The following is a 13204-nucleotide window of genomic DNA, read 5'->3' as shown; positions in this document are numbered from 1 at the left end:
AGACAGTGAGACACAGAGCATGACTGGGGGAGGTGCAGACAGAGAGGGAGACACAGAATCTGAAGCAGACTCCAGGCTCTGATCTGTCAGCACAGAGCCCGACGGGGCGGGGTGGGGGTGGGGGGGCTCGAACTCAAAAACCGCGACATCATGACCTGAGCCAAAGTCAGATGCTTAACCGACTGAGCTACCCAGGAGTCCCTCTAAATATACCTTTGTAAATATATTCATATTTGTGATAAATAAACAGATAATTATTTATCTAAATATACATATAAATATTTATGCAAGCATACATGTTTACATTTGTAAATAAATATAAATAAAAATATAAGGAAATAAAAAATCTTCATAAATAAAATACATAACTATTTAGCCTAATTTGATTAATACTATTAAAAAATCACCTGTAATGGTTTGACCACCTGGAGAGATATCAAGGGTTTTTGTCTGAAACTTTTCAGTTTTGATATGTTACATGTTATATGATATGTCATACATACTCATGCACACATGTATATTTTTACCAAGGTGGCATCACACCATTAAATATCCTTTATTTGGGCTTCTCCAATGTTGAACCCAACTTTAGTCAGAGACAGGTGAATATACACCTTAGGGTATCTAGTGGTCCATTCAATATCTCTGAAGTCTCCTACTGTTTTCTAAAAAGCCATATGAATATCTGCAGCCTACTGCAAAACACATCTGTGTTTGTTTTAATAGGAAAATAATATATTACTCACCATTGAAATTCTTCAATTGGTCCCTCTTGGTATTTGATTGTAAGTGATGCCCCCAGAAAACACATGAAGTTGTTTTTCTGCCCTTAGCTCATGAAACCCTTCCTTCTGTATCTTCATTGTTCATGACCACGTACTATTCCACTGAATTGGCCATGAATTGATTTGTTCAACCCATACCCCATTTGTGAGTATTTCGCTTCTTTCAACATTTTCTCTCTCTCTCTCTCTCTCTCTCTCTCTCTCTCTCTGTGTATATATATATAGTAGGTGTTTATATTATATACATTATATTCTCCCTCAGAGAAGTAATACTTTATTTTTATGTTTATTTATTATTTTTGAGAGAGAGAGAGAGCACACAAGCAGGCGAGGGGCAGAGAAAGAGGGAGACACAGAATCCGAAGCTGACTCCAGGTTCTGAGCTGTCAGCGCAGGGCTCGAACCCACAAACCTTGAGATCATGACCTGAGCAGAAGTCAGATGCTTAGCTGACTGAGCCACCCCAGCAACCCAAATATTTTCTTTCTATACAAACAGCAGTATAACAACTTTTGGCCAGTCCCATTTGTGGAGCTAGATGAGTTCCAGAGACAGACTTCTGTAATAATGAATTTAGCCTTAGTCAAAGACAAATCTGGTTTTGTCCTCAGCTCCTAGAAGGCATCTCTAAGTCTTCAGAATGTCCTGTCTGATAAGAGTGTCTATTTACCTGGGGGCTTTGGGGCACACTGGATAGTCTACAGTGGAAATTATGATGAAGGCTTTGAGTCACATGGCATCAGCTCTGCCCTTGGAGGGGCTGGAGACTAAGTTCAGCTATGTGAGCAGTGGAACATACCTATGTGACAGAGCCCTAATAAAAACTCTGACGTCAAGTCTTAGGCAATCTTCCCTAATCAGCACACTGTCACAAAGTCATGCTGGGAGGAGGTAATGCTGTCCATGACTCCACTGGAGACAAGTGGAAACCCCACACTTGGGATTCCCCTGGACCCCGACCCGTGCCCTTCCCCCCTTCAGTGACATCAATCTGTATCCTCATGCTGTAATGATCCCTAACCACAAGGATAACAGCTGTCAGTGTGTTATGTGAGTCCTTCCAGTGAGTGATAGAAACTGAGGTTTGACTTGGTTACCCTGAACTTGCAATGGTGTCACAAGCGAAGGGGGTCATATGGATGCCCTCTGGGACAGAGACCCTGTGGTTAAAAGACAGAATCCCAGAGGCTCCTGGGTGGCTCAGTCGGTTAAGCATCCGACTCCTGATTTCGGATCAGGTCATGATCTCATGGTTTCATAGGTTCGAGCCCCACATTGGGCTGTGTGCTGACCTTGTAGAGCCTGCTTGGGATTCTCACTCTCCCTCCCTCTCTGCCCCTCTCTCGCTCATGCTCTCTCTGTCTCTCTCAAAATAAATAATAAAAAAACAATTAAAAAGAGAGAGAGAGAGAGAATCCCAGACTATACTGCCCAGGCTCAAACCCAAGTCTAGCACTCCTGCCAGATCATCTCAGGAATGTGACTTTCTTCACTAAGCCTCACTATCTCCACCTGTAAAGTGGGGATATGCAATGTTTCCTCTCCATAGGGCTGTTTCAAGCTTTAAATGAGGTAATATGTGAAAATGTCTGCGACCAATGCCTCCCACACAGTTTCAGGAAATGTTAATCCCTATGAGCATACGTAAGCCTTTTTATGTTTTACAACTTTTTGGGGAAAAAAATTTTTAATGTTTATTTATTTTTGAAAGAGAGAGAGAGAGAGAGCATGAGCAGAGGAGGGGCACAGAGAGAGAGGGAGACACAGAATCCAAAGCAGGCTCCAGGCTCTGAGCTGTCAGCACAGAGCCCAACGCAGGGCTGGAACTCACGAACCACGAGATCATGACCTGAGCTGAAGCTGGTGCCATGCAGGCACCCCAGATTTTTAAAAAACACTTCAATTGTATGACCTAACAACAAAAATCTTCACAGGTACTTAAATTACCCATTACTTAAGGGCTTGTGTCCTTATTACCTCTTTTGTCCTTATGAAGGAAAAGGGGGGGATGGTTAATAGTATGAGACCAGCAATCTCTGCCCACAGAGACCTTCTGATTGTATCTATTTGATATCACTCAGCACGAAGCGTCCTTATCCAACAGAGCTTTGTGCGAAATCATTGCAGGAGAATGTCCCTTCCTTGTATTCAGACTATATGTAGCAAGTGATGCTTGGTCCAGTCAATTGGGACCAATATGGCAGAACTGCTTTCCTTCAGAGCCCACAGTGAGATTCCAAGCATTTAATGCAGTGAGAACCCTCAGGAGGCCCCTACCTTCAAGAGGAGACTGTAGGCTTGGCTACACCTCAGGCTTCAGAGACTCACTCTCATTCCCTCAAGGTGACCCCAGACGTGGACCTTGCTCACTCCACCCTGGATCCCCTATAACTTTAAGTATCTCATCTGAAACCCTGTCTCTTTATTCAGGAATTGGGGGCTTCCTACATTGTCAGCCCCTGAACATTCCTAAAGTGTGAAGTCTGACAGATGTTGGGGCATTGACTCCCTCCAGAAAGGCGTACCAATACCGGGTGTAGCTCCCTTTAGTGAGCTCCAGTGCTCACCTGGGGGCAGGTGGCAGCCTGGGAAGCAGTCCCAAGGAGCCCTTAATCTCTTTCTGGAGCCCATCTTTGTTGCCTTCTTATTAAGATGGCAAAACATGGCTGCCCTTCCCAGGGCAAGGTTCTGCCTGGTACAGCCAGACTGGACACTAGGAAACATCCACCCCTCCCTGCTCACCAGGCCTGGAGGTCACAGGGAATGCTACCGTGGATCTTTGTGGAACTGCAAACCATGTGGAGCCCTGACACCCCCAGCCCTGTCCCCGTGGCCCTGTCTGGGCAAACTCATTACCCCAAGTGCAACAGACAACCAGGGGGAGCCACAGAGTTGTGAATCACAGCAACCTTGATCTTGGTCTACATCCTCATGGGGTTAGGGTTAGAGAGGTTGGGAGGCAGAAGCCCCCAATCAGCTCCCAGAGAAGGAAGCGGAATGGGAAAATAACAGTAACACGGATAATAACAACATTGATCACAGTAATAATTATTTCCCTTTCATCATTCCTGTGTAGCGAGGCTGTCAGAGAGATTGGTCTCTGAGTGGCAGGGTGGGAGCCAGGTGCCAGGGAGGAGCTGGTGGGAAAGCAGACGGCTTGAAAGAGAGGGATGGAGGGAGGAGGTAGCTGGTGCAGCGATCCGGGTAACTCTCTGGGTGAGCAGCAGAGGGCGCCCTAAGTGGGCAGGGAACGTCGGGAGAGATGCGCCGCCGCCAGGGGGCGCCGTGAGGCTGCGGGGGAAGTGCACAGACCCCCGTTTCTGCAGGAAACTGCAGCGTGGACCTTACAGCTACCACCTTTACGGATTTGAGAGCAAAAGCCAGGCGGAGTAAAATCAAGCAACACCACCAAACAACAGCAACAACAGCAAACCAAAGCAAGGAGGGTAATAGGGCCTCCATCATATGAACCCCGGAACCCGCCTCATCTACAGCCAGTTCAAATTATGTCCTGAATTCCAAAGGGGACTCAAAGGCAGAGACATACAAAGACAGGTGCCCCAGACCTGGTGGCCAAGTCAATAATTACTCCCCATTAAATAACCACATTGTGTCCCTTACTATATATTTTCTAAATTTCTGGAGTTTGGGGATTTGGAGAGTACAGTTAAAAACAGATGCTCCTTGGGGCGACCGGGTGGCTCAGTTAAGCCTCTGACTTTGGCTCAGGTCATGATCTCACAGTTGGTGAGTTCGAGCCCCACGTCAGACTCTGTGCTGACAACTCAGAGCCTGGAGCCTGCTTTGGATTCTGTGTCTCTCTCTACCCCTCCCCCACTGGGAGGAGAGAGCTCACTCTCTCAAAAATAAATAAACATAAAAAAAAAAAACCCAGATGCTCCAGAGACAGGAAGATGGGGTTCAAATCCTGGCTCCAGCAGGAGCTCAATCTGCTCTCCAGAAAAGGAGATCATGAAATATCTCAGTGTTGTAACGGTCTGTTGTAACCTGATAGCAACTTAACTTAATCACATACAAAACTACACGTCAACCCCTCCAACGCTATATTTTTTAAAAATTTGTTTGATGTTTTATTTAATTTTGAGAGAGAGACACCAGGTATGAGTGGGGGAGGGGCAGAGAGCTAGGGAGACACAGACTCGGAAGCAGGTTCCAGGCTCTGAGCTGTCAGCACAGAGCCCAGCGTGGGATTGGAACTCACGAACCATGAGATCATGACCTGAGCCGAAGTCGGACAACCAACTGAGCTACCCAGGTGCCCCAACACTTTATATTTTTGATGTCACAATTTACATCTTTTCATATTAAGTACCCATTAACAAACTGTTTTCGTCATAGTTATTCTTTTTTTAAAATACTTTTTAAAGTTTTATTTATTTTTGAAAGACAGAGTGAACACGAGAGGAGCAGAGAAAGAGGGAGAGAGAGAGAATCCCAAGCAGGTTCCACGTTGTCAGCACAGAGCCCAATGAGAGGCTTGAACTCACAAACTAATCATGACCTGGGCCGAAATCAAGAGTCAGATGCTCATGTTACGTTTTATTCTGTTGTTTTTGTTGTTGTTGTTGTTGTTGTTGTTGTTGTTTTTGTTTTTTTACAGCAACAACCAGACAAAACCAAAACCAAAAAAAAAAAAAAGCATAGAGGCACAGGGGAACTTGAGAGGTGGTAGGCATGTTTGTAACCAGGATCATGGTCATGATCTTACGGGTGTATGCAGAAGTTCAAATAGCACGTTAAATATGTGCCATGTTTTCATATAGCAATCGTACCTCAATAGGTACACTAGGTACTGTCTTAAAAAAAAAAAAAAAAAAAGAGGGGCACCAGGGTGGCTCAGTAGGTTAAGCATCCAACTTCGACTCAGGTCACGATCTCGCGGTCCGTGAGTTCGAGCCCCGCGTCGGGCTCTGGGCTAAAGGCTCGGAGCCTGGAGCCAGCTTCGGATTCTGGATCTCCCTCTCTCTCTGCCCCTCCCCCGTTCATGCTCTGTCTCTCTCTGTCTCAAAAATAAATAAACGTGGGGCGCCTGGGTGGCGCAGTCGGTTAAGCATCCGACTTCAGCCAGGTCACGATCTCGCGGTCCGTGAGTTCGAGCCCCGCGTCGGGCTCTGGGCTGATGGCTCAGAGCCTGGAGCCTGTTTCCGATTCTATGTCTCCCTCTCTTTCTGCCCCTCGCCCGTTCATGCTCTGTCTCTCTCTGTCCCAAAAATAAATAAACGTTGAAAAAAAAAAATTTTTTTTTTTAAATAAATAAATAAATAAATAAACGTTAAAAATTTAAAAAAAAAAAAGAAGTTGTAATTTCTACAATAGTCTTTAAGTTCATAGTCATCCACGATTTCTTCTTTTTTTATGTTTATTTTTGGAACCTAAAACTGTGGCTCTTGGGTACCTGGGTGGCTCGGTCAGTTGAGCGTCCGACTTTGGCTCAGGTCATGATCTCACAGTCCGTGAGTTCGAGCCCAGTGTCGGGCCCTGTGCTGACAGCTCAGAGCCTGGAATCTGCCTCAAATTCTGTGTCTCCCTCTCTCTCTTCCCCTCCACCACTCATGATCTGTCTCTCTCTGTGTCAAAAATAAATAAACATTTAAAAAAATTTTTTTAAAAAGACTATGACAGCTGTGAACCTCATCACTGCTGTTAAAATGGAGAGGGATCATTACTACCTCAAGAATTTGAGGGATCACGACTATCCTCTGGTGGCCACAACTTGTGTTTCTGCCTCTGCAGATTCCCGCAGGAAGAAGATCTCAACAGTCAAGGACACGCTCATTTGTCCTCTGTTGGCTGTGCTGAGGTTTCACCCTCTGTTTTGACTTGCTCAGCGTTAGAGGGGAGGTTGCTTAAAAGTAACATTCCAGGGCGCCTGGGTGGCTTGGTCCCTTAAGCGTCCGACTTCGGCTCAGGTCATGATCTCACGGTAGGTGAGTTCGAGCCCCGCGTCGGGCTCTGTGCTGACAGCTCAGAGCCTGGAGCCTGTTTCGGATTCTGTGTCTCCCTCTCTCTCTGCCCCTCCCCCGTTCATGCTCTGTCTCTGTCTCAAAAATAAATAAACGTTAAAAAAATTTTTTTTTTAAATAAAAGTAACATTCCAGGCACAACCGCAAAGAGAGAGGATGGCTTTTTATCCTGGGCTGCACAGGATATTTTTGTAACAAAACCCCATTGCACACTGGTGCAAGTCCATTTTCTAGGACACAAATTGTTCTTCCAACCACAGAATACACAGCCTAACCCTAACCCTAAGCTGGGTGATGTCAGGCAGCTCTGGGGCGCAGACGCATACAGGCTGCTCAGAGTGTGCGAAAAACAAGAGAAACAGCCCCACGTGTGAACCGTGACAAGAGGAGGTACTGTCTGAAGCGAAAACATCCGTAAGGAAAAGCCTGCCTTGGGAAGCCAGATCAGAAGCAGTCTGGCGCTGTGCATCGGGAGGAGCGTTTGGAACAGCCTTCATTCATGCATTCATTCATTCAAGCATTCGCTCACTGAGTCCTGTGATGAGCCCTGCCCTTATTCGGTCATGGAGCACGGCCAGCAACATGACCAAGGAGACGGGCGGGTCCTGTCCTCTCAAAACACAGATGTTGCGATCCAGTGCCTGGTGAACCAGGCGAAAACCTGGAAGGAAAGCCCCACCTCACCTGGTCTTCCCGGTTCTTGCTCGGGTCATGAAATTCCGGAATCGCCTAGGGACCACCCCACTAAGCAGGGAGAAGTGAGGCCAGGTCTTAGCTGCAGCCCCCGACACAGTGAATGTGTTCACTCTGTTTGTTAAATAAATGAATGCGTGGAAATCTCCCGTCAACTCACTCGGGGTTCTTCCTAGCCTTCTGCCTTTAACTCCACCTTGGGCCACTCCAGAACTAATCCTCAGCAAAAATCACATGACTCACTGATACCTGCCCATTAGAGCAGGTACCAAAGGTCAGGACATGGGCAGGCAGCCTGGAGACGGGGAGCCAGTCTTGCCTTACCAGGTGCCTTTGGGCAGCATGTCTGTTGCCCTCTCTGAATTTCAGCAGCCCCCTCTGAAAAATGGGGAGAGAGCACAATCTCCTAAGACAGTCTAGCTCTGATAGAGAACGGGTTTGAGGTTCCGTTTCTGCGCACATACATCAATGTCACTTCGCCTTCCTGTCGGAACTTCCTCTTGGTCCCACGGCTCATGATTCCTTGAGAGAGAAAATCCCAGCAAAGCGTTTGGCCCATCGCTTCCCAGGGCTGCAGCTGTCCCTGCCATCCAGGGGTGAGCAGGTATGGCAGGGGGGCTGAGGCAGAGACCCTCGCCCCCCCCCACCCCACCGGGGTCGTAGGCTGAACATCAGGATATCAAGCTGGAAGCGGACCAGCAAGTTTGTGATGATACAAGAAAGCCATGCGCCCCCACGTCTTGAAACATCTCCTACCCTCAGGATGGCTTCTGGGTCCAGAGCAGGGACGAGCCTGGTCAGGATGCCCCAGTGGCCACGGCCCACTTGGACCACCTACGACAGGTCGTGACTCCAGGATGCTTCTGCCTCCTTGGAGACCCTGGGAAATATAACTGTGCCTTGAGCATCACTGACCACAGGATGATGGAGGATGAGACAGAAGTCTTTCGAGTGAAAAGAGGAAACGCAGAATATAATTACTTATATGGCTTGCTTTCCTTGCATGTGACAGATATGAAACTGCCTACAGAGAGGACAAGGATGGAATGTGGGGTCCCCATGGAACCTGAATGACGTAGACTGAATTGTGCCCCACCCCACCCCCCCAATTCATACGATGGAGCCCCAACCCCCAATGTGATTGTATTTTCAGAGATAATTAAGATTAAATGAGATGGTAGGAGGGGAGTCCTAAGATTGGTGACCTTGTAAAAAGAGGAAGAGAGAGTGGGGCGCCTGGGTGGCGCAGTCGGTTAAGCGTCCGACTTCAGCCAGGTCACGATCTCGCGGTCCAGGAGTTCGAGCCCCGCGTCGGGCTCTGGGCTGATGGCTCAGAGCCTGGAGCCTGTTTCCGATTCTGTGTCTCCCTCTCTCTCTGCCCCTCCCCCGTTCATGCTCTGTCTCTCTCTGTCCCAAAAATAAATAAACGTTGAAAAAAAAAAAAAAAGAGGAAGAGAGAGTGATTCCTCTTCCCCCCTCCCTCCCCCCTTTCTTTCCTCTGTCACCACATCTTTGTAAAGAGGAAAGGTCATGTGAGGACACTGTGAGAAGGTGGCTGCCTACAGGCCAGAAAGTATGTACTCACCAGGAACCCAATCTGCTGACTCTGTAATCTCAGACTTCCCACCGTCCAGACCCGTGAGGAATAAATTTCTGTTGTTCAAGCACCTCCAGTCTATGGTATTTATTTTGTTCTATTTTATTTTAGAATGTTTATTTATTTATTTTGAGATAGAAAGAGAGAGAGAGAGGAGGAGGGGCAGAGAGAGAGAGAGAGAGAGAGTGGAGGGGAGGCAGAGAGAGGGAGAATCCCAAGCAGGCTCTGTGCTGACAGTGTGGAGACTGACGTGGGGCTGGAACCCACAAACCATGAGATACGACCTGAGCCAAAGTCAGACGCTTAACCAACCGAGCCACCCTGGCGCCCCTATGGTGTTTTATTACGGAAGCCTGAGCGGACTAAGACGAGTTCCCTTTCAGCCCGTGGAATTATTCAAACAAGCCCTTCGAATCCGCCAGCAGGAACCATGAGTCACCACTTACTCCTGTCGCTACAGAGCCAGCCTCCCACGTGCCCTGGTTGTCCACTGTGTTCCTGGGTGCAGCCCCCACGGGGTCTGCGTTGTGTGCGTCCTCGTCCCCAAGGCAGTGAATACATGTGACTGATAAACTGCTATTGACGTCATTTGTCCAACAGTGGGTGTCACACGTTCAGTGTCCCCATCACCCTCGGGTAGGAAGCCCTCCCTCACCGATGCGGCGAGCACGACATTGCACTCACAGATGTCCAATGAATGGGGTGGAATGGACAAGCCAGTCTGCCCACAGAGGAGGTCAGAGAGCTGATGGCAAGGAGTCAGCAGCGTCTGGAAGGCACTTAGACACCTGCACTGCCTGAAGCTAACACCTTCAGTGGGTGCAGGGGTGGCCTCCAGCTGGCTGGCAGGATGACTATGTGGCAGGGCAGGAGCAAGGGGGCGGGAAACAAGGCCCACATGAGATCTGGAGGCCCTGGAGGGCCATGTGAGCAGGGGGACCACAGCGTGAGGTGCAAACAGCTCTTGCCCTGCTCAGCCCAATTTTGCCTCTGCATTGACCTTGGGTCCACAGCAGGGTCCTCTAGCAGGGAACCTTCCTTCCTGTCCCTTGAGAGTCCAGGCCATGTCCGCTCTGGTCATTCGTGCCCCCGAAGCACCTGACGACAGAGTCTGCAGCCCCGTGGCCCTCATGGCCTCTACCAGGCAGGTGCCTGTGGACCGTGTGTCTCTGCCCCCGGTGGGGTGCATCTCAAGGGCAGGAGCTGGGTTTGCTGCGCCTCCAGCCCTAACACAGAGCAGATGTTCACCCTGGACCTGTTGAGTGAGTGAATGAGCGGCTGTCTTCTTCACTTCACCCAAGACCCTTACTCATCTCTCACAAGCTGGACACTGCAGAACCTCCAAGACCCCACTCCTGGAAGATGTCTCTCAAGTCTAGACCAGGAATTTTTTTTTTTTACATTTTTAGAAATGTTTTAAGAGATAGAGTGCTGGCAGGGGAAGGGCAGAGAGAAGAAAACAGAATCTGAACCAGGCTCCAGGCTCCCAGCTGTCAGCAACAGAGCCAAACGCAGGTCTTGAACTCACGAACCGTGAGATCATGACCTGAGCTGAAGTCGGATGCTTAACTGACAGAGCCACCCAGACGCCTCTAGACCAGGCTTTCTGAACCTCAGGACTACTGAACCTTGGAGCCGAAGGATTTTTTGCAGTGGGAGCCATCCTGCACATCAGAGGTATATTTAAATGCATCCCTAGTCTCAACCCACTAATTGCCAGACACACCCTCGTCCTAAGCTATGACCATCAAATGTGTCAAGACACTGCCAATGGTCCCCTGGCTGGGGGGTGGGGTGGGGTGCAGGCAACGCCCCTGCTTAAGAATGACAGGTCTACGTTTGTACTATTTGTTTAGTCTTAAAAATATAGCCTTTCTGGGAAACATGCACCCCAATGCTTATAGCAGCACCATGAACAATAGCCAAAGTATGGAAAGACCCCAAATGTCCATCGATGGATGAATGGATAAAGATGTGGTATATATATATGTGTGTGTGTGTGTGTGTGTGTGTATACACAATGGAGTATTACTCGGCAATCAAAAAGAATGAAATCTTGCCATTTGCAACTACGTGGATGGAACTGGAGGGTATCACACTAAGCGAAATTAGAGAAAGACAAATATCATAAGACTTCACTCATAGGAGGACTTTAAGAGACAAAACAGATGAACATAAGGGAAGGGAAACAAAAATAATGTAAAAACAGGGAGGGGGACAAAACAGAAGAGACTCATAAATATGGAGAACAAACTGAGGGTTACTGGAGGGCTTGTGGGAGGAGGGATGGGCTAAATGGGGAAGGGGCACTAAGGAATCTACTCCTGAGGTCATTGTTGCACTGTATGCTAACTAACTTGGATGTAAATTAAATAAGAAAGAAAGAAAGAAAGAAAGAAAGAAAGAAAGAAAGAAAAGAAAGAAAAAGAAAGAAAAAGAAAGAAAAAAAAAGAAAGAAAAAGAAAGAAAGAAAAGAAAGAAAAAGAAAGAAAAAAAAGAAAGAAAAAGAAAAGAAAGAAAAGAAAAAGAAAGAAAAGAAAGAAAAGAAAAAGAAAAGAAAAGAAAGAAAAGAAAAAGAAAAGAAAAGAAAAGAAAAGAAAAGAAAAGAAAAGAAAAAAGAAAAGAAAGGAAGGAAAAGAAAAAAGCCTTTCCTATTTTGGAAAGAAAACAAAAAAAAGAATAACAGGGGTAGACACACAGAGGCTATAAATCGAGCCAGGCCAAGAAGTGACTGCTTCCCCAGAGCAAATGGGCTCACGGCCTGAGCAGCAGGACTTAGGACACCCACTCTCCAGCACCCGTGCTGAGGAGATCTCAGACATCACTGCTGCACTTTTCCCCATCAGGATAGGCCTCCAGCAAAGTCGAGGCCGCCCCCACAGGCAGGACCCACATCCCTGTGAACCAGGCTCCGGTGACAGAGGGAAGTGCCCGGAGGTCTGCTCCTGGTCTCTCCTCCCTGGGTGGGTCTCGCGGGTCTCAGGCCGAGGGGTTGTCATGCCCAGAATTCGTGATCCCCAAAGACCACCAGGGAGCCAAGTCTGATGCAAAAGCAAAGAGCCTTTATTCGAGCTAGCTCGAGCTCAATCCCCTACCTGCACCCGAGGCAGTGGTGAGATACCGGAGAGAGAGAGAGAGCGCGAGTTTCAAAAGCACGAAGGTTTTATAGGGATCATGGTCTTAGCCGATTGGCTGGGGAAGGGTCGTGGCCTCAGCCGATTGGCTGCCGAAGTGTGGTCCCAGATCAGCAATTATCAGAGTCACCTGGAACTTGTTAAAAATGCAAATGTTGGGCCTGGTGGTCACAGACCTACTGAATCAGAAACTCTGGGGGTGGGGCTCAGCAATCTGTGTTTGAACAAGTCTTCCAGGAGATTCTGATGCACCTGCAGTTTAAGAACCACTGTGTCTGAGGTTGTTTAACATGTTTGGCCTCAGTGTATACAGAACGTTTCTCACTGGTCACCTATTAACCATTGGCTGTCAGCCTTGCTGTGCTATATAAATACCTAGCATCAAACACCATCCCCAGAGACTCTGATTTAACTGGTTTGGGGAGGAGTCAGTTATTAAAATGCTCCCAGGTCATTCTAAGCCTGGACAGGGTTGAGGGCTCCTGCCTCTGGCCCCTGAGAGAAGCCCTCCCTCTTCAACTCACACTTTCCACACCTCTCACACTCCCCTTCCTCCCACCTCAGACTTCGGAAGAATGCATCAATCAGTAGCCTGATGAAACCCCTATGTTTCATCTTAGAAAACATAATTTTTAAAAAAATTTTTTTTTCCAACGTTTATTTATTTTTGGGACAGAGAGAGACAGAGCATGAACGGGGGAGGGGCAGAGAGAGAGGGAGACACAGAATCGGAAACAGGCTCCAGGCTCTGAGCCGTCAGCCCAGAGCCCGACGCGGGGCTCGAACTCCCGGACCGCGAGATCGTGACCTGGCTGAAGTCGGACGCTTAACCGACTGCGCCACCCAGGCGCCCCTTAGAAAACATAATTTACTCAAGGGGAGGATGCGTGGTCTGAGGTTAGAGCGGGAACTTCTTTCTGCGGCCATGTCGGGGACATAGTCACTAGTCGGCCGGCCTGGGTCTGCTCTTTCAGGGTGTCACAGGCTCTGTGCAGACAGGGGGTGAGCTCC

The sequence above is a fragment of the Lynx rufus genome, unplaced genomic scaffold (assembly GCF_022079265.1).
Source record: "Lynx rufus isolate CCGP_SWC_20201006 ecotype Redwood Valley unplaced genomic scaffold, mLynRuf1.p SCAF_16, whole genome shotgun sequence".
NCBI lineage: Eukaryota > Metazoa > Chordata > Mammalia > Carnivora > Felidae > Lynx > Lynx rufus.
This window is presented reverse-complemented; position numbering follows the sequence as displayed.